Source organism: Podarcis erhardii (assembly GCF_964252035.2).
Source record: "Podarcis erhardii genome assembly, chromosome: 2".
NCBI classification, from domain to species: domain Eukaryota; kingdom Metazoa; phylum Chordata; class Lepidosauria; order Squamata; family Lacertidae; genus Podarcis; species Podarcis erhardii.
In genome coordinates this window covers 102,274,834-102,296,006 of record NC_138498.1, presented here as the reverse complement: position 1 = coordinate 102,296,006, position 21,173 = coordinate 102,274,834, and the positions used below count along the sequence as shown (strand labels likewise).

Here is a 21,173-nt window from a genome sequence, read left to right as displayed (position 1 = left end):
AAAACAAGCTTGCTCCATTTTCTATGTGACAGCCCTTGAGATACTTGAAGACAGCTATCATAATTCCTCTGAGTCTTCTTTTTTCCAGGCTAAACATACCCTGCTCCTTCAACCATTACGCATAAGGCTTGGTTTCCTTTTTTTTTTTTAATTTTTATGAAGATTTTCCATAAAAAACTCCAATCATACTAATTTACACATCACATATTTTAGCTTATTGGACCTCCCTCAACTTCTCTGACAATCATTCGAAATTAAGATCCTATCTTCACATTCCTTAATTTTAATATTGCCTTTAGATACTATATTTCTGTCCTTATTTACTTTCTTACAATATTCCTTATATTTTCACAAAGCTTCTTTAAAACACACTAGCGTTGTAAATTCCTCACATACAGTTTTCAAATACTCTGTAAATTTTCCCCAGTCCTCAAAAAACTTATGATCCTTTTGGAATCTAATTTTCCCAGTTAATTTGTCCAGTTCTGCATAGTCTGTTAATTTTGTTCTCCATTCTTCCAAGGTCGGTACATCTTCTTGTTTCCATTTTTGGGCCATCAATGTTCTTGCTGCTGTTATTGCATACTGAAAAAGTTTACAGTCTCTCCTATTTATGTCCGTTCTTGTTATTCCCAGCAGGAAGGTTTCTGGTTTCTTAACAAAGCTATATTTTAGCATTTTCTTTAGTTCATTATATATCATCTCCCAGAACCCCCTTACTTTCTTACAATCCCACCACATATGCATAAATGTACCTTCTTTCTCATTACATTTCCAACATTTGTTACAAGTTTTGTACATAAGGCTTGGTTTCCAGACCCTTTATCATCTTGACTGCACACCTTCCAGCTTGTCAATACCCTTCTTAAATTGTGGCACCCAGATCTGGACACAGTATTCCAGGTGTGGTCTGATGAAGGCAGAATAGAGTGGGACTATAACTTCCTTAATCTGGACACTATACTTCTGTTGATGCAGCCAAGAATAGCATTTGCTTTTGTTGTTTCTTTTTGCTATTGCATCACACTGTTGGCTCATGTTAAGCTTGTGGTCTACTACTATTCCTAGATCCTTTTCACACGCACTACTGGCAAGGCAGGTGCCCTCCACCTCATATTTGTGCAGCTGGTTCTATCTTCCTAAGTGCAGAACCTTACATTTGTCCCTACTGAAATTCACTGTGTAAGTTGTGGCCCGATTCTCCAATCTGTGAAGGTGATCTTGAATCATTGCATTGCAGCAGCACTAACCAGCCTGCTCCAACCTAGCCTCCATGGATTCCACACTAGTTTCCAGAAATGGTACCAAGGCAGAACGAGGTGCGGTGGTAAAGTGCTCTGAAGTTGCTAAATCAGACTGCAAGTGAGAAGATCACATTTGATCATCCCCTGGTATTGAAAGCTCACCGAATAAGAGTTTGAAGGCTTCACCTGTAGGACTGTAAATTATTTACGCGAATAGAAGTCGTTAAAATTGCAGCTGTGGTATAAGAGTTTGTTATTCTGACTGGTGTGTAATTGGAATTTATAAGTTTTTGGAAAGCAGAGTTAAAGTAAATGATCAAATCATCAATTCTAGCACGCGGGGGGCCAACAAAATAATATAACTTGGCGTCTGAACAATTTGCATTATTAATTGTATTATGATTTGGTATTGTGACAGTGAGGCTTTTATTGGGTTATTGTAATTGAAAACAGATAAAAATTATTATGCAAAAGACAAAAAAGAAAGCTCACTGAATAAAACAACAATGCATCAAGGAAAGGACCATAGTTATTTACTTGTCAGGAGGCTTTTGCTATTTTTTTATAAGGTGGAGCATCTAAAAACAGCACCCCCACCTGCAGTTTCAAGTGGTACAGTCTATTTTTGCATCTTAGCATTCTACCATCACATTATATCACTAGGTGTGTGCACAGGTGATTCAATCGGTGCAGCAGAATTCAATACTGGCTCTGAAATGGCAAAGAAAGACGTAACTTGCACTCACTAGCCATAAAGAGGTAGTGAGAGCTCAAGCAAGCCCAGTCCAGAACAGGCAACCAATTCCTGAAGAAATATTCAGTGATAGGCACTTATGTAATCCTAATAGAGCTGGAACACTTTAATATGGGAGGAGGGCTTTATTGGTACCAGATGTCACTAACCCCACATCCATCTCAGCCACGTAAACCTATTTTAGTATCTCAACAAGTGAGGTCAGGAAGCTAGCACGCAACATACTGCTAAGGCTGCCTGCACTGTATTGTATTGCTTCTGCACGCTGAATACCCAGAATTCGGAGAATTTCGACTTTCACTTGTAAAAAGATGTCAAGATTCTGGCACTCGTGGAAAAGGCGATAATTGTACAGGTCAAAAGCTTAGAAGCCAATAGGGGGCAGAGAAAAGCCTTGAGCAATCAATATCTGGGTATGTTTCCACCATCACTGCAGCTTTTCCTGATGGCTAGCAGAAGCAAACTAAATGATGCAAAAAATAAGGATACTTATGGAAATTTAATTTGCACAATCTGTTCAGGCTGCAACACGTTAGCCCACGTTCTGATCTCAGGAACATTAACTCAGCAGGCAACTTGGAAATTTTTAGTGTGCGGCACACCTAGGGTTATGCAATGTGGGCTGTGTGGTTGAGGTGCTGGGTCCCCTTCCCCTGTCCTATTCTGCTTCTTTTCTTGCCTAAGGCTGCAACACCCAAAGGTAGGAAGCTACCTGTAGGGCAGCCTCCCTAGCTGCCAGCCACTGATGTCACCAAGTGTGGAGCAATAGTGGCTGGCGAGTCAGGATCGTGCTTTCCGTTCCAAGTACCTATTCCTTCTTGCATCTGCTTTCGCAGTCCTTTGTCTGCCATCATGCATGTATGGGGGCTGGCCTAGGCACCTGCTAAAATGGAACTCGTGGCTCCAAACAAATAGTACAGATGAACACTCGATATGTTCAAAAAAGTGAGCATGTTATCCTTGCCATTCACGATACAGTATATGCAAAGCTTTGATCTGGAAGCAACTTGAATCCTGGGGGAAGCAGGTGGATGAGCTGGTGTTGGTGACGCTACTGAGTTGCAAGGAGCACAAAGAACTGGGATGCAGCTTGTGAGCAAGTGGGTGGGTGTTCAGGCGATTGCTAGAGACAATTGATAAAGAAGAATAAAAAAGAGCTTTCTGTAATGGAAGTATGAATCACAAGCATCCCTGTGCAACCAGAATTAGAAGCAGCTGCTGAAAGCACTTTGACATCAGCAACCTCTGCACTAAGTCATTGTGTGTTTCAACTTCAAGGACCCTTGTCTACTTTCTGACGGTTCTTCATCTTTAGGCTGGAAAGCCCTTCAAAACAGGAGGCACCCTAGGAGATTTTGGGAGTGGGTACTCCCCCCCCCATTGCTTCCCCTCCACTTATTCATGTGAGCAAACAGCTGAACTGGGTGCTTTCATGGTCAGGGAAATCAAAGTTTCAATGCTTTGGTGTTATACCGTGGTGTTTTAAATTATTGATTCATGGTTTTATTTTTCTGTCGATAGACACCTTTAGCTTTTCTTTGAAGACAGGCAGGTTTTGAGAAAATAAACAATGGTGAACATTGGGGGGGGGGGAGGAAGGAGACTACAAGATCAATCAATACCTGTCCTTGATCTTCATGTAGGCACAGCCCCCAAAGGTGAAATATCACACACCAAAACAGGATCTGAGTCAACAAACTTAAATAAATAAAGAGCAGATTCAAGGCTGAGGGTTGTATATGAAAAAGGAAGAAGCTTGCTAACCATAAAAGCAGATGAGCATGAAAGGAACCAGTACCTCAAAACAAGTTGTGAATTCTCCGTCTTTGGGGAGTTTGCAAGAAAAGGCCAGACAGGCAGCCATCACCAATGATTTAGGTAAATGATATCCTGTCTGAGAATTGCAGAGAGCTGGACTAGATGACCCACTGGGTTCCTTCCAATTCTGTTATCTTATGATTCACAGAAAGGAACAGCCTGGTTTTCCTGAGGCATTCATAAATCCGAGGCTGTGCATATGTACACACAGATGCTCAGTAATGAGAAGAACGGGCTTTGATTCCAAAAACCCAACTGAATTGAAAACCTGAATAGGAAAATGGAAGGTTACATCTACCCAAAAATGTCAGAAATAATGGCCGTTCAGAGCTTAGGTTAAAAAGAAGAGGGAAGTGCAAAGGAGATACTCCAGGATTTAGAGGAGATCTGAAGGACACTTCCCCCCAACGTCTTATAACTGGGGAGCAGCAGTGTGCCAATTAAACTTCCCCCTGGTGGGCGAAAATGATGAGTTTCCTGAAGCAAAACTGCTAAGTGACAATGAATCACTTATTTGGCCGTGCCAAATTTTAACATTGTGGAGCTTGCTTGCAATCTCCTCCTGGCTTGTCAGTAGAGCCAACCTCCCCAGCTGCTGCTGCTGCTGCTCGTCTTCCTCCTCCTCCTCCTCCCACCAATAGGATTTTAATTTAATCTAATTTGGCCTTAACTTTCTAGCCAAAATTGCTCCTAATGAATTCTCCAAGAGCTGGTGCCAGGGCTGGTGTTGTGAACAGAGCATTTGGCGAAGACTTTACAGTGCAATTACTTGGAAATCAGTTCCACTGAAATCAGCAAGACTCTCTTCCAAGAAAGCAAGCTTAAGGTTGGATTCTTACAACGAGAAGATTCAAGTTCAAATCCCAGCGCGGTTATAAAGCACAACTGTTTGGATTAAGCTTTGCCTCCAAGATCACTTAGAGCAAACCCTGGGCCTGTATCCTCACTCCTGAGATTCTCCTGTGCTCTTCTCACAGAGGGGAGAAATGGAGTAGGTCAGAGGTTTTCAACCTCTTTTGTGTCCATGGCTCCTTTGACCAATTACATTTTTTCTGCGGCTCCCCTGTGGGGCTCAGTAGCCCAGTTATGTTACCCCTTGCCTGCACAGCTGGCAGCCTCTCACCCTTTTTCGAACACCCTCCTTTGTAGAGTGTTCCCTCAGCCTTCTCTCCCCACTCCTTGGGGGTCCTCCAGGCGGCTGCTGCCACCGCCCCTGGTCTCTGAGCTGCCCCCCTGCCCCAAAGAGAGGTGCCTCCTCACACTGCCCCACAGGGACCTGGGGCTTACTTGTCCATTCCAGGCTGGCGGACTGGCTGGCTGGGCTCCCTCACCTGCTTGTTTGCTTGCTTACTCTGAGGCCACCTCAGCTTCTGGCACCCGCAGAGGCACCATTCGCCTGGGGAGCTTGTAGCCAGGGCTGCTGCAACAAACAGCTGTGCAAATCTTTGGGAGGCAGAGATGCAAGAAGGCATCAGAGGAGGGAAGGAAGGAAGGAAGGAAAGAGGGTCAGAGGTCAGTGTTGCCAGTGGCACCCCTGACCACTATTCAAGGTACCCCAGGGTGCCATGGTACACTGGTTGAAAACCACTGGAGTAGGTTAAAGCTCAGAAGCCCACAAACATTGACTTGTTGTACCAGCTATCCTGTGTTACCATTTTGGGAGTGTTTTCAGTACAGTGGTACCTAGGGTTAAGAACTTAATTCGTTCTGGAGGTCCGTTCTTAACCTGAAACTGTTCTTTAGCTGCCAGAGCACAATTTCTGTTCTGTTCTGTTCTGTTCTGTTCTCATCCTGAAGCAAAGTTCTTAACCCGAGGTACTATTTCTGGGTTAGCGGAGTCTGTAACCTGAAGCGTATGTAACCAGAGGCACCACTGTCGTTAAATAAGTAGTGTTTTCATGAATATCCTCTCACACACCTTGAGGGTGGCAGGGCATCTGCCTGCAGAAGGTTCAGTTCCTGGCATCTGCAAGGCAGGGTGAAAAGAGACCCTGTCTGAAACCTTGGAGAGCAGCTGCCAATCAACATGGACAATTCTGAACTAGATAGAACAAAGACCTGACTGCTTCCTATGCAGAAGGCCGGAGGGAGAGATTTCTCTCATGAGTGCTGGGATACAGGGGAGATCAGACTCCAGCTTCCCCTCACCTTCTCCAAACCAAAACATAAATGAGAGCTCAATGGAGGGAATGGGCTGGTGTGTTAATTTGTGGATACCTGCCCTGGGAGAGCCGGTGTTCACATAACACAAAAAAACCACAAGCTTTTATCCTTGAGTACAAACAGATGATAATTATTTCTTCTTCTACTACTTGCTATTACCGAAAACACGTGCAGCAGCACCCGTGTGCTACACTAGAGAATGGAAGCTTCCCTGAGCTATACTCGCATCTAGTTTCCCCATTATCAATAAAAGTCAAACTACAGAATGAGAAGAGGCACATGTTTAAGCTATTGTGCACAGCACTTCATACTTCAGCTGGAAAAGTCGATGTCTGAAATCGACCCACCTTTTATTTTATTTAAAAAACTTACATAAATAAAACCAGCGTAACAGAAAGCCTTTCCCCTATGTGCACAGATTCGTGTATTTATTTGTTTTTAATATGGAGTAGCATTGAAACAAGCATTCCCTCACTTGGGGCAAAGTCCAGCAAGAGCTGCAGCAGATGGTCCTCATGTTCCTGTATCTTGGCTCTGACACTAGAATTTCACGTTGCACGACATAATTTGCTGCAGGAATTGGAGAGGAGGACAGAAAGGGATGTTTGGCTTCCTTAACAGCAGCCGGTTAAGTGCTCATTGGGACCTCAAGCAGACACTCCAAAAGTAAATGGAGTCAACTCATGCTGGTTTCTCCCCCGTTCGTCTGCTTGCCGAGTTCCACAATCGAAGCACTGAGAGTAAAGAGGAGGAAGGTGACATCCAAGGTCACCCCCTGGACCAGATGTAAGAAAGGTAGAAGGCAGCGGGGGGTCGGCTGAGGTTGGTGGGGCAGTGCCCCATGTGGCCTAATGGACCAGCCACCCAACACAAACTGCCTGGTTTTTAGGTTAGCTAAAGTATGTTACTCGGACACGGGTGGCGCTGTGGTCTAAACCACAGAGCATAGGACTTGCCGATCAGAAGGTCAGTGGTTCAAATCCCCGCAACGGGGTGAGCTCCCATTGGTCAGTCCCAGTTCCTGCCAACCTAGCAGTTCGAAAGCATGTCAAAGTGCAAGTAGATCAATAGGTACCGCTCCGGCAGGAAGGTAAACGGCGTTTCCGTGCGCTGCTCTGGTTCACCAGAAGCAGCTTAGTCATGTTGGCCACATGACCCGGAAGCTGTACTCCAGCTCCCTTGGCCAGTAAAGTGAGATGAGCGCCGCAACCCCAGAGTCGTCCGCGACTGGACCTAACTGTCAGGGGTCCCTTTACCTTTACCTAAAGTATGTTAAGGAAATAAATACTAGGCAGAGTTGAGCTGTGAGGAAGGGCATGAACATTTTTGTAAGCGCTGAAATCTGCACATATTCCTCCCCCTCAAAAATAAAACAAATGGTGTGTGTGTATTTTTCCCTCTTCAGGAAGCAGTGCCCTCACTCTAAATTGGTTGTGTTTGCTTCATAATGTAGCCCAATCCGATTGGCTGCATTGTGCCACTACATTCACCATGAAATCCCTGATTGGCTTGGATTTCCCAGGTCCTTAGATGAATGGTGCCACAGCAGGAGCAAATAAGGGCAACAATAGAAGAGAATAGGAATGTATATAAGGGGCTGTAAGGTCTATTTGGGAATTTTTGGAGAAATACGGTATTTCTTCCAATAACATTCCACCCAAAGAGCATTGCTTTCCACCGGAAAATCAAACCAGATAAACACTTAAGTAAAGGTAAAGGGACCCCTGACCATTAGGTCCAGTCATGGCCGACTCTGGGGTTGTGGCGCTCATCTCGCTTTATTGGCCGAGGGAGCCTGGCGTACAGCTTCTGGGTCATGTGGCCAACATGACTAAGCTGCTTCTGGTGAACCAGAGCAGCGCATGGAAACGCCGTTTACCTTCCCGCCAGAGTGGTACCTATTGATCTACTTGCACTTTGACATGCTTTTGAACTGCTAGGTTGGCAGGAGCTGGGACCGAGCAACGGGAGCTCACCCAGTAGCGGGGATTCGAACCGCCGACCTTCTGATCGGCAAGTCCTAGGCTCTGTGGTTTAACCCACAGTGCCACCCGCGTCCCTTTTAGATAAACACTTAGCATAGCCTTAATAGTAATGCACACTAGGCAATGAAGTGTACATTTATATACCTTTGGAAGCAATGTGCAGCTGACCTAGAAGTAAATGCAGTCAGCAAATCCTTATAGTCCCAGAATTTTTTTTTTTTCTATATAGGAGAAAGGGGTGTGGGGCAGTAGACTGCCACCTGGTGGATCTATTCTGATACATTATTCTTAATTCATTCAACTTTCTCTCTCCCTCCCCTTTATTTTTTTTTTTAAAATGCTAGGCGAAGCTGATCCTTGAATTAATGATAGTGGTACAAAGCACAGGCAAAGGTTTACTCTCAAGGCAATCCATGCGTTAGTATTTCTCATTCTATAGAAAAGGAGCCATGAGGACGTCTCTTAGCACAGCTTATCTTTTCTCTATTACCACTGGGGGAGTGAACGAGATAAAATTGCATCAGGCAGAAACGCCATCAGGCTGAAATTGCAGGGCAGAGCAAATAGAATCTCCTAACTCACAACACAAGCAAGAGCCTTGCCTGAAATCTGATGAGCAGCAAGCACAAAGAGAGCCAGGAGAGGCAAGTGATAGCATCCCACTAGGGCTGAGCAAAAGGGCTGCTTGCCTGGGTACACATATCAGCATGCAATGCTTTTAGCATTCCCTTCTAACATTCTGTTGTATTTCAAAATACATCTTACAACAGAGTCCAAATCCAATAAATATTGCCATAATCCTGGATTGCATAAGTTTATGTGTGTACATACACATACATATGCGCACACACACACATGCACACACACAGATGTGCCTCTTTTCACCAAATATTGTAGATAATTTCAACAACTGGGGCAAGAAGGCACTGAATGTGGTCTTCTCAAAACAGTGGTAATTTGTGGGGTCCAAGTAAATAATAATAATAATAATAATAATAATAATAATAATAATAATAATAATAGTTGTTGGGGGGGTCCAAGAAAATAAATAATAATAATAGTTGTTTTTGTTGTTGCTGTTGTTGTTGATTTATTTGTACTCCGCCCATCTGACTGGGTTGCCCCAGCCAACATATATAAAAATATAATAAAACACTGAACATTAATTGGCTAATTAAACAATCTACGGCCTTTTAAAATGGGGAAAAGGGTATTTCTTTCTTTACTATGTTATGTATTTTTGTGTTTTCATATTATAAACTGTAATCCTTGGGTGAAGAGCGGTATAGAAATTTAATTAAGTAACAAGAACAAGAATAATGATAAAGTATTGGTGCAGGAAAGGACCCTGGTTTTTACATCAGGCTTATGCAGTATAGCAGGCGGTTTCCGCAATTGCTTGTCCAGGAGGGGCATCGTAGCTTAGCTAGGCAGGAAGAGCAAAAGTCTTTTTGGCAGCCAGCCACCTAAAAAGCTCTTGGTATTCCTGTCTGGCGCAGCAACATCACTCCCAATCCCTTGTATAAGGAAGGGAGTTATGGGAAGCCACCAGCACCACCACACCTTATCATACAAAATACACATATAGTAAACATGCAGTGTTCCCCCTTCAACATTATTATTTTTTTTGCGGTGTGTGTGTGGGGGGTGTCCCACCATGAAAATTGGTAAAATACCTCCCTTAATTCTCTCCGGTGAGTTTGGAAGCATACTGGAAGAGACACACACACTTCAAGGCATAATTGCAAGTGCAGCTCAGTAACAGTGGAATAAGCTTCCCACAATTATTATAGAGTTTTCCTTCTCCAAATCCTATGCTTTCTGCACGACTGAGGGTGCCCTCTATCATCTCACACATCCCAGGGAGCACAGGTAATCTCAAAACGACCGGGATGTTTGAAGGCACAGAATGTTTAGAAGGATGTAAGACACTGGCTCTCGAATCACAGAATGGATAAATCCTTTGTAACACACTCAGTACTTTGAGAATAATGCTCAGTCTCAACCCAAACACACTGCTTTGAAAGGCTGGACAGGTGGAATCTGCACACATATTAAAAAAAACACACTGTGAAAATGCTTTTTTTTTTTAAAAAAAAAAAACATTTTGAAAAATATATTGAATTTGCCATGGCTCACCATCTCCATCTAGTGTCACATTTGTATACTGCACTTTACAATATGCTTAAAACATTTTATTTGCAGCTGTATAGCTGAGTCCTGAGAGTCTGTTCACTCTGAATGTTCAAGAGGTTCGTCACTTCCTGAATTGAGGTGAAACATTAGGATGCAAGATCTTGATTATTTTAGGGGTGTGTAATTATTCACTGATACAGCACTTCTCTTTTTATAGTTTGCTTTTACAAGGAAGAAAAGGTTAACAGAAATCACATTTTCATATTTTTTCACGGAATATTTTCCCCCATTTAAATATATCTTTTTCTCCTTATCGTAACACTAACATTGTTTAGCTAAGTTCTTTGGCTGCATTTATAGATTTATACAGGCTAATTTCACCCTGGCGCAGCACTTCTAAGCATTCAAAGAAATTTACTATCTGTAATATCTCCAGGCTCCGAAGGATCTCAAACACTGTGAAAACCTCCACTGTGGTGAGCCGGCTGCAGCGCTGATGCCATCTCATATCCTGTTCTCAACCTAAATCCTCCTTGAAGGCCTGTGGAATACCTCCCTGACTGGAAATCCATTTCAATCTTCACTTCCTGTTTCCATTACAAGCTATATCCACTCTAGGAAGCCCCAGGCTGCCAAGGAAAGCAGTCTTAAAGCAGCCTTCGCTAATATTGTGCTCTCCAGATCTTGTTGGACTATGACTCCCATCATCTCAGGGTTGTAGGTTCGTGCCCCGTGTTGGGCAAAATAGCTGGACTAGATGACCCTTGTGGTCCCTTCCAACTCTACAATTCTATGATTCTATGATCTCCAACCACTGCCCATTCTGGCTGTGTCTAATATGAACTGAAGTTCAACATACGGAGGGCCAAAGGTTACCCACAGTGTAGACCAAGGATACCTCAATAAGTTTCTCCCTTCATCAAGATCTTCAGAGAAGGAATTGCTCAGTGTGACTTACTTTGTGGAAGCATCTCTGCCTCTAACTTTAGAAGTCCTTAGAAGGCATGTCTGGCCAACTCTTTCGAGCAGATTAGTCAACATCCTCCTGCATAATAGATTTTTATGTTGATGAAGAAGGAACAATACTGGATGTTTTCTCTTCTGGTTTCAGAAGATTTTGTTTCAGATGGCTGTTGCTGATGGCTTTTTAATGGTCTGATTGCATTTTTACTGCTTGGATCATTGTGAGCTCTTGTATGAGTCTTTAAATAAGGGCAGCCTTATTTTTGGCTGAACAACACCCAGCATCCATCTGTACCATTTGGCCATGCTGACTGAGGCTGAAGGGGCTTAGAGGTTCCTTATCCCACTCCCTTAAATAAACAGATAGATGCACATCTAAAATAGTCAAGAGAAGAGGTATGATGGCAGCCTGTTCCATTCATGAACCGTCTCCAATTTTCCATTTATTTTCATCCACCAACAGAGCAGAGCCTGGATGTTGTAGAAGCCTCTTCAGATTCTTGCTGGCTCCCTCTAACATCTTCAGCATTGCCTTTAGTATTCTAAAACTGGGCAGTTCCAAGCCCCAAAATGGCAGACAAAAGTGCAAACCAACCAACTTAATTGCAAACCCAAACCAATGAACCAATCCTAGAAGACTATCTGCAGAAATCACATCTTATACACCGGCCCTACTTGGGTTATCCAGCTTGTCAGTGTTGGTTCAACCATGAGGCAGAGTGAGAAAGTCACCTCAGGTGGAAAATGCTATAGGGCAGGGAGTAGCCGTGTGTGCTTTGTGGTCAGCACTGCATCCACCAAGATAGCCTTCTGCTCTCAGGTGAATGGGAGGATGGTGTTGTTGAAGCAAAATTCAACCACCAGTCTAGAACAGGAAGGGACACCACTTTGCCCTTTGCCTCAGGCAGCAAAATGTATTGCGCTGGCCCTGAAGTTTCTCAATATTAATTTAAAAAACAACAACCCCAAAACACCTCACTAAGCAGACTGCATTGATGGGTCTTCCCTTGGAAGAAAGCAGTTGCATCTAGGGAGGTCTCCAAGGTTGTAAGGAAGTGGCCAGTTGCTTATGAAGATGTTAATTTTTAACAGTCTACAGCAGAGACACTGTGAAAGATTCATAGCCAGGACCTGGCAGGAGGAGTGAGCTAAAACAGGCCTGTGTTGCTGAAAAGGTTTATCCCAACTAGGCTGAGGCCAAACGCTACGCTGCGGTCAAAAAACGGTACAAACAAAGTCACTCCTTTAGGGACAGCCATGAATGAAAGGGTCTGAGGCGTCAGGAACGGGTACTGCTCAGCTGCCAGGAAGTCTGTGGGATGTGGCAGCCAGCCCAGTGAAAACGAAGTGCCAGGAACTCCCAAAACAACAGCCATGTGGACTGCTATTGGGGATTTTGAATTCTGTTAGGCTGGGTTGCCTTATCAGGTCGCAGGATCTGAGAGCAAGCTGACCTTTGCAGATGCCTCTCTCCCCTCCCTCCCAGAGCCCCAAGCCTACCATGGATTCAGCGTCACACTTATTAAAGGTATTGTTCCTTTGTATAAGCGCACCATCAATTTCAGCGCTGCGATTTGACTGTTTCGTACATTGATCCAGCTGCATCAGATAAGAACCCCAGAGAGAATATTTCACTTGGAACTCCGCTAGGCAGGGTCATTTCATATCAATACTTCTCCTACAGGCACAAATCACTCTACGGTTTCCCAGGATGGTCGCTTATACGGGGCTTGATCAACAACGCACAAAAACTGCATTGGTTTGAAGAGCAATCTGCACTCTAACAAGCCAGTGGGTTTAAAATAATAATGAGACAATAATCAAACACAGGGGATCCGTTGCACAAAGGAAGTCTAGGCAAGTATGAAAGGCCTGACCTGAAAGAGGAGGAACTCTTAAAGTTAGGCTCCAGTTTCTTGGGAAGCTGCTTCCTCAGACTATAATGAGATACCTAGGGAGGTGAGTCAGTCCATTCATTACGAAAGTTGGGCAATAGTCCTGGACACATCAGACCTCTTGGTGTCATCACACAGCCACATATTAGCACAACTGCCAAACGTTGGCTGCATTTCAACAGCTGACAATTTTGCAACTCCCAAAGAGGAGCAGAGGAGGGAGGAAGCATTGTACAGTAGGCTGAAAATTACCACAAGTTCCTTTCTCTCTCCCATCTTGTCTCTGCTTAATGGCTATTGAGAGATTGAACTTGACAGAACATTAAAGATTCTTTGCCCCAGCCCTAGCATATGTACGCAAAGGTAAAATGAAAGGGACGGGGAGTCGAATATGGCAGGAATGGAAGACGGCCCATCTAGAACCTCAGGACAGTCAGGAGTTGATCTGGCAAAGACTGAAGGCTATTGCAAAATAGTGAATGACACTCATTCAATTACATTTTCCCCTCTTTCATTCCCAGTCCTTTACATCACTTTAAACAGACACGGGTTTGCCCCAAAGAATCCTGGGATCTGTAGTTTGCTCAGGGTGCAGAGAGTTGTTAGGAGACTCCTATTTCCCTCACAGAGCTACAATTCCCAGCAACAGGAAATCTGTGGGCAGATTGCTGGGACATTCAAAGCTGCCTCAGGATAAGCCAGTTACAGGTAGGTACCTGTGTTGGTCTGCCGTAGTCAAAACAAAATTTAAAAAGTCCTTCTAGTAGCACCTTAGAGACCAACTAAGTTTGTTATTGGTATGAGCGTTCGTGTGCATGAACACTTCTTCAGACTAAGCAGTTGGACTACAACTCTGAGGCTGGTCGGGGCTGATGGGAACTGTGGTCCAAAAGATCCAGAAAGCACCAGGTTGGTGAGAACTGGGCAGCAGTTGTCCACTTTTTCAGACTGGAGTTTTGCCCATTTCCACCCTGGAGATGCCTGGGCTTGAATAGGGAACCTTCTGCACACACAACCATGTGCTCTACCACTGAGCTATGGACTCTCCCTATTGCTAGTCTGGCAGCAAATGGGTTGGATGTCTTCACCAGACAATAGAAACCAGGGCAGGGGGAACTTTTTCATCCCTTCTGGGCAACCTTCAGGGGTGGGGGCACAAGCCCATGGTGGGTGGGGCCCAAGGCAAAAGTGGGTGGAACAACAATGGTCAAGTTTGTCTTTCTACAGTGGGCTGGTTTCCACACACCCTTCTCGATCCTCCATGCAGGCAGCCAATATACAAGAGTTCAAGGGCATATTTCAGCCAGGCCAAACACTCAAGAAGGGCATGAAGCAGGGCTGGTAAAGGATGTAGGGAGAATCCTGAGGGCTGGAGGCTAGAGAGATTCAGAGGCAGGCTAGGCTGAGAGATTGTGAGTGGCCCAATGTAATCAAGTGCGCTTCATGGAGGAGTGAAGATTCGAATCTGGTTTTATCCAGAAACAACAACAACAACAACAGTATCTGCTATGACACACTAGCTCTTGAATTTTCTCTCTCTTTGGGCTACGTTTAAGCAGTGAAGTGCTTTCTCTGTTAGTTGTGTTTTTATTCATTTTCAGCCATGCAATGACTGCTATGTGGCCAGACTCTATAAGACCTAGATGTTTAAGTAAACAAATACTTCAAGGAATGAGAGAGACACGAGGGACCAAAAGGATCAGACCTCTTAATCACCTTCGGCCGTATTCCTCATAACCTTGCGTTTATCTGAACTTAATTCCTGGTTACTTTTATGGCCAAAGTGATGGCAGGGCCCTGAAAGCCTTTCTGGAAATAATATTCATAAAACCGGAGCATTTCTGGTTCTGTCCCTCTGTGCTTGGCCTTCAGCCAAAAGATAAAGGGATCAGAAAGCAGAACCTCCTCCAAGTGGAAATTGGAAAAGCGGCGGGTGAGGGAATTACGTTGTTGCCATTTGAAAGAAAATTTGGAAATACAAAATTACCGGATTCACAGCCGAGTAACTACTGACAGGAGAGAACATCCTACTTATCTTTTCCTTGCCACAGGTGTACAGTATAAGCCAATCCAACTTCCTGGCTTCAGGCTGCAATGGCAGAAGTGAGCAAAGCAGAGGTGTCCAACTCTGTCTCACACCTATTTTAATTTTTTAAAATTTTGGTTAATGGTAATGTGCAGGGCAACTCTTACAGGTGGCGACGACTACAGTGGTATTCAACCTCAAGGGTGTTGGTTACAGAAGGCCTGGGGGTGGGGGGCTAAGTCTTTTGCACCAAGTTCCAGGCCCCATCTGCCCCGGATATTTAAAGCACTGACATGCCTCTTTAAAATCCCCTTAGCTTCCCCCAAAGAATCTTGAGAACTGTAGCTTGATAAGGCCACTGAGAGTTGTGGGGAGACCCCCTATCCATAGCTGCCAACATTTCCCTTTTTTAAAGGGAAATTCCCTTATTCTGAATAGGATTCCTCGCAAGAAAAGGGAAAAGTTGACAGCTATGCCCCTATCTCCCTCACAGAGCTGCTATTCGCAAAGTGGTTTAATAGTTAGACCCTTTCCTTCCGAGAACTCTGTGAATTATAGCTCTGGGAGGGAAGCCGGAATCTCCTAGCAACTTTCTGCACACTTTCTGTGTATCTGAAGAAGTGTGCATGCACACGAAAGCTCATACCAAGAACTGACTTAGTTGGTCTTTAAGGTGCTACTGGAAGGAATTTGTTTTGTTTCTGCACACATTTAAGAAACACCAGTTCCCACAATTCTTTTGGCTGTTTAAAGTGGTACGATACTGCTTTAAATGCCTAGTGCAGATGGGAGCCTGCAAAGCGCAACACTGCCACCCGTCTCCATAATTTGCCCAGGTACATCAATACCATAGTGATTGGCGTATACAAATTTGTGCCACGAGCCTGCGCCCCAAGTCCTTTAAGTGCTAAACAACACCCATTCTTGGTTCAGCCTATGCCACCCCAATCTGCTCACCTGTTCTCAGCTTTCCACAGGTAGGAAAAGGATCCGTGATAAACATCGCAAAATTTCCCCTTTCCCAAATACTCCAGTTCTTGGGGGATATATGCAGCTGTGCAGCTCTGTTATAAGCTGCAGCAGCCCTGGACAGCTTGAAAACAAATTTTATTTTACATCCTCAAATCTCTTTAAAAAGTATCCATCTCCTGACCTAAAATCTGTTTTCATGGGCATTACAGCTCTCTCTCTCTCTCTCTCTCTGTGTGTGTGTGTGTGTGTGTGTGTTTCTGGCCTCGTGATCATCAAATGCCCAACTTTTGGAAGTGCCATTAAGGGTTCCCATATGGCAGAGAGCAAACACACTAGCCTAAACAGCCGGCAAACTTAGCAGGAACTGTCAGATTCCTAATGGCAACTCAAAACACACCACTGTGTGCATTCAGCAGATGCCATCATTTCAAGTGCACTTTTTTTTGGTGGGGAGGGGGGGGGATAAAGAAAGGCTAGAGAATGACAGATCTCTAAATACACCCTGTGATTTTTAATTCCGGAGCAGTTTGTATAGGATGAGTGTGCTTTTAAAGGCTTGCACCGCTCCGTGGGTTATCTTGTGTGGTTTTTAATTATGCTGTTCAATTGCTTTTCCAGCTCAGCGAGATAGCATGCAGTCATCCCATCTCAATGGATTCCTTTATAGCCACTTAAATAAGCAGAGGAGTCTGCCTCAGAAAGAAGGCATTCTATCTTTCACATTCAGGCTTTATTTCTGAACAGAGTAGCCTCTCTGCTCTTTTTTCTCCTTTTTTGCAGATAGCTGTATGCAGTCTAGCTGAACACAGGAAACTACATTTTCAAGCTGGCGCAGTCCAGTGGGAACTGTATAATTAAAACACATGCAAGATAACCCGTGCTGCAGAGCAAACCTGCAGAAGGGCACATAAGCAGAATGGAAAGTGCAGAAGATCCTAGGTTCAATCCTGACATCTCCTGATAGGGCTCAGAACGTCCCCTGTCTGAAACCCTGAAGAGCTGCTGCCAATCTGCGTAGACGATACTGAATTATCTGGGCCATTGTGCTCACTTAGTTGAAGGCAGCTTCCCAACAGCTCAGTGGGTTACAGCATGGTGCTCATAATGCCAAGGTTGTGGGTTCGATCCCCGTATGAGATAGAGCTGCACATTCCTGCATTGCAGGGGGTTGGACTAGATGATCCTTGGGGTACCTTCCAACTTCTATGATTCTAAGCCTCGTTTTCTGTGCTGCGTAACAGAGGCTAAGGGTACAGGTGTGCACTGGACATGGCACAGATGATACCCCCCCCTTGCACTAGTATAACAGCAGCAACCCTAGAGTCTTCATAGCAACGCAGATTCTCCATCACCTATCCCAATCTGATCTCCAGATGTTCTGAACAGGAACTCCTATTGTAGCCCCAGGTAGTATGGCCAATGATCAGCCATGACAAGAGTCCTAGCCCCAAACATCAGGAGGGTGCACCCATCACACTTATTCTGATGCCCGAGAGCAAAAGGGTGATGAGGCTATGAATTAGACCAGGACATTGTGCAAAAGTCTTATCTGGAAGCAAGAGGTTGCCATTGCTCTGAGCTGACACCAAGCCTCTCTCCCAGCCCAGAGCAATGATTACATCCATTACTCCTCTTCCTCAAAGCTAATTATACTGTTTTATACATTTCATTGTGCTCCGGCAATTCTTTTGGGGGGGAATTATTTTACAAGGAATCCCTACATACATTCTGGAGTCATGGTAGCCCTGATTCAAAGCCCATTAGGACATGGTCAGTCTTCATTTGCAAAGAAGCGGAAGACCACATGTCAGAGCTCTCCTGTTACCAATGGAGAAAATGGAAAGGTTTCTAACATGCTTTGGGATATTAGAAGGCTTGCACCGCTCCGCTTCAGAGTCTTTTTAATATGGTAATTATTTCAAAGTTCAGTATCCCTTGAGACAAGCTGGACTTACCCATCTGTGAAAGTAATCAGAATGAGAAAAAGTGTGTGTGTGTGTGTGTGTGTGTGTGTGTGTGTACTCTAAACCACTTAGGGTTCTGACAAGAAGGAACCAAATTTTATTTAAAAAGTAAATATAACTGGCAAACGAAACAGAGTTGTATTGCTTTGTTACAGTAAAACTCATTGCATGAAGAGAAAGCCAAAAACCCCAGAAGAAGGTATTGTGGCTAGCACTGACTAGTATTGTGGCTAGTACTAACCAGCCTTGACTTTACGATGCATCCAGATCACACATCAAAATCAGAGCACAAGGCTCTGATAACATCTCCTTTAAAGGCACTTGACATGCAAGATGAAATAATCACCGATTAAAGGGAAGCAGGACAAGTTAAGGGGGGAAGTGGGACAGAATTGCAAGGAGTGGTGGCTCTTAAATGGTGGGAATAATGAGTCTTGCTTTATTTCTTGCCTTCTTGGCACATCCCAGTCGCTGGAAGTAGAAAAGGGCAAACGACCGGATTAAAAACTCCATGGCCACAGGTTGTGCTGATGTGGCCTGTGTGCCCTGCCTTTTCAAAGTAAGCTTTAAGGAAACACAGAAAAATAAAAGCGACAGAAAGAAAAACCAAGCCGGGCTCTAACCATCTTGGTTCAGCAATTACAGGGATCCGGCTGTTTCTAAAGAAAACAAAGGTGTGAGATGACACTCTGTGTGTCAAGGGCCTTTTGTGTATCTTCTAAGGACTGCAAAAAGGGGAGGAAAATAAAAAGCGGCGGGGGGGGGGGGGGAGACACCAGTCACGCTAAAAATATCATCTGCTAGAAGTCTGAGTCATCAACAGTTCGCTTCAAAATCCCTAAAGGTCTTAAACACTCTGGGGCACAAATGACCATGAAGTAAAATTAACTCTGACAGATGTTTGTAGGGGGTGGGGTTGTGGAGACTCCCCCCTCCCTTTGCAATTATTTAAAAGAAGATCAAGTTGCTTAAGTATTTTCCTTCTGACCTCCTGGCGATTTTAAATGCCCAGGCTAGCAATTAACTATTTCAGTGAACAGCAGCCCTGACTCCCAAGGCAGAGAAATGCAGACGGACGCGCAAAGCCATCCCGCTAAAGTGTGTTTCAGAATTACATTACAGCTGGCCGCATCCACAGCTATACGGTTCACTACGTTATTATATACGCTACAGAGACGTAAACCACAAAGCATCATCGCTTACCTGCTCCGGCCGCCTCCAAGTCCAGATTTCGGCAAGTTTTGTTTTTTTGATTTTGAATTTTAAATCCACTAAGCCCCTCCAACCCCCCCCCCCCGCTGGGGCGGGGTCTTGCTTTTAGTTTACTTTCCTTTGGTGCACGTTTGCTTGCAAAAGCCCAGGGAACACTGCAGCATGGTGAAGTATCTTGTTTTCTGTTTTTGCAAAGCGGGGTGGGGGAGAAAAACCCAATAGCACTGTTGATAGGCTAGTGGTGGGAGGATTTCTTGAAATGAGCAGCAGCAGACTTCTCTCTCTCTCTCTGGTCAAATCCTTCCAGGAGACACGCACGCACATAAAAACATAGGGTGGCTTGCAAGGAAAAAACCTGCTGTGCAAACCATCAGCAGAGGAAAAGTGCGATTTCTGCTGTCCGTTTGCATAGGCTTAACGTTGCCTTCCTCGGAATTCCAGCTTGGCCAAGGGATTCTCTCCCTTTCTCTCCCCTTCTCTTCCTCCCACCTTCCTTCCTTCCTTCCTTCCCTTCCTTTCACCCTGTCAGTCCATCTCCTCCCTTGCAGCCGGCCAAGTGACTCCAGCGGAGCCCCAACTCCGGGTTTACTGAGTGACCCTGGGAGACAGCGGAGCCTGCATCCAATCCGCAGTCCCGCCTCCCTCTCGGAGCCGGAGAGAGCTTCAGTTTGCTCCGCGCAGCCCCATCGCGGCGCATTCGCTGGCTCGCCGGGCTGGGAGGCTTCGCTGTTGCAGTGCTCGCCTCTCCTGCATGCTAATGAGGCGGTGATGTCAGCAAGTCAAAGGCGCTACATCTGGACAGTTCAGCGAATGGCCCGCCGGCCAGCGCCTGGGATTTAGATCTATATGCAAATCAGGCTGCTCTCTGCAAATCAATACGCCGTCTCACTTCCCCTGCTCTTTTTGCACGGCCAAGAAGAAGATCTTTTTTTAAAAAAAAACAACCATGTGCATCATAAGTTATGGGAGTTGCCCAGTTCTCTCTCCACGAGCAAAAACGACACGGTTTTATCTCTGCACATGAACAAGCCCGTACATAAACGGCGAGAGTGTTGGACGCTGAGCCCACCTCGCCTTGTCTAAGCCAAGCCACTGTTTCCAGTTATTTGCCAGTTTGCCCAGTAGCAATCCACTCCTAGGCTTGGGGAATAAATGGAGCCCTCCATCTGCCCTCCTGCAGCCTAAACATTGGCCTGCCTGGAATCCTTTCCTGCCTACAGGTTTTCAAATGCAAGGTCAGGTGTTTCACCTGTGTGGCCAACATGGGTGGGAACTCACCAGAATCAGGCCAACTTAGAGCGAAAGTCTGGGTATGGTTTCAGTTGGGCAGTACTTACTGACAAAATTCACAAATACCTTTTGATCCCTTAGCCACAGAGAACATGCCCAGATGACAACTTCCCAAGCACTTGTATATTATTTTCATTTTTGTTAAATGTATTTAACATAGAATTATAGACTTGGAAGGAAACCCAAGGGTCATCTAGTCCAACGGGAATCTGAGCTAAAGCATCCAAGAGACATGGCCATCCAAGCTTTGCTTAAAGACCTCCAAGGAAGGAGAGTCCACAACCTCCAGAGGGAGTCCATTCCACTGTTGGACAGCTCTTGCGTTTAGGAAGTTCTTCCAGATGTTTAGTGAGAATCTCCTTTGTTGTAGCTTGAATCCACTGATTCAAGTCCTACCCTCCAGAACAGGAAAAAAACAAGCTTGCTCCATCTTCCATGTGACAGCCCTTAAGATATTTGAAGATAGCTATCATATCTCCTCTCAGTCTCCATACCCAACATACCCAGCTCCTTCAACAGTTCCTCATATGGCTTAGTTTCCAGACCCTTGGTCATCTTGGTTACCCTCCTCTGCACACATTCCAGCTTGTCAATATCCTTCTTAAAATGTGGTGCCCAGGACTGGACATGGTAGTATCGGTGTGGTCTGACTAAGGCAGAATAGAACAGTACTATTACTTCCCTTTATTGGGGCACTATACTTCTGTTGATGCAGCCTAGAATCACATTCACTTTTTTTTGCTGCTGCATC

General features: G+C 44.8%; 2 protein-coding genes across 4 annotated transcripts in view; one reads left to right on the top strand and one right to left on the bottom strand.

The window, feature by feature from the left end:
• LOC309337153 (uncharacterized protein C3orf49) overlaps positions 1–21,173 on the top strand; it is a 503,307-nt gene that overhangs the window by 275,674 nt on the left and 206,460 nt on the right. The window lies entirely within an intron of this gene.
• PRICKLE2 (prickle planar cell polarity protein 2) overlaps positions 1–21,173 on the bottom strand; it is a 266,815-nt gene that overhangs the window by 92,182 nt on the left and 153,460 nt on the right. The window contains exon 1 of one of the 2 annotated variants that reach the window (XM_081852495.1): positions 19,124–19,515. The exons of the other annotated variant lie outside the window; for it this stretch is intronic. The gene's annotated coding sequence lies outside the window, so the exon portion shown is untranslated. Of the gene's footprint in view, positions 1–19,123; positions 19,516–21,173 lie in introns of those variants that run through there. 2 annotated transcript variants of the gene reach the window in all.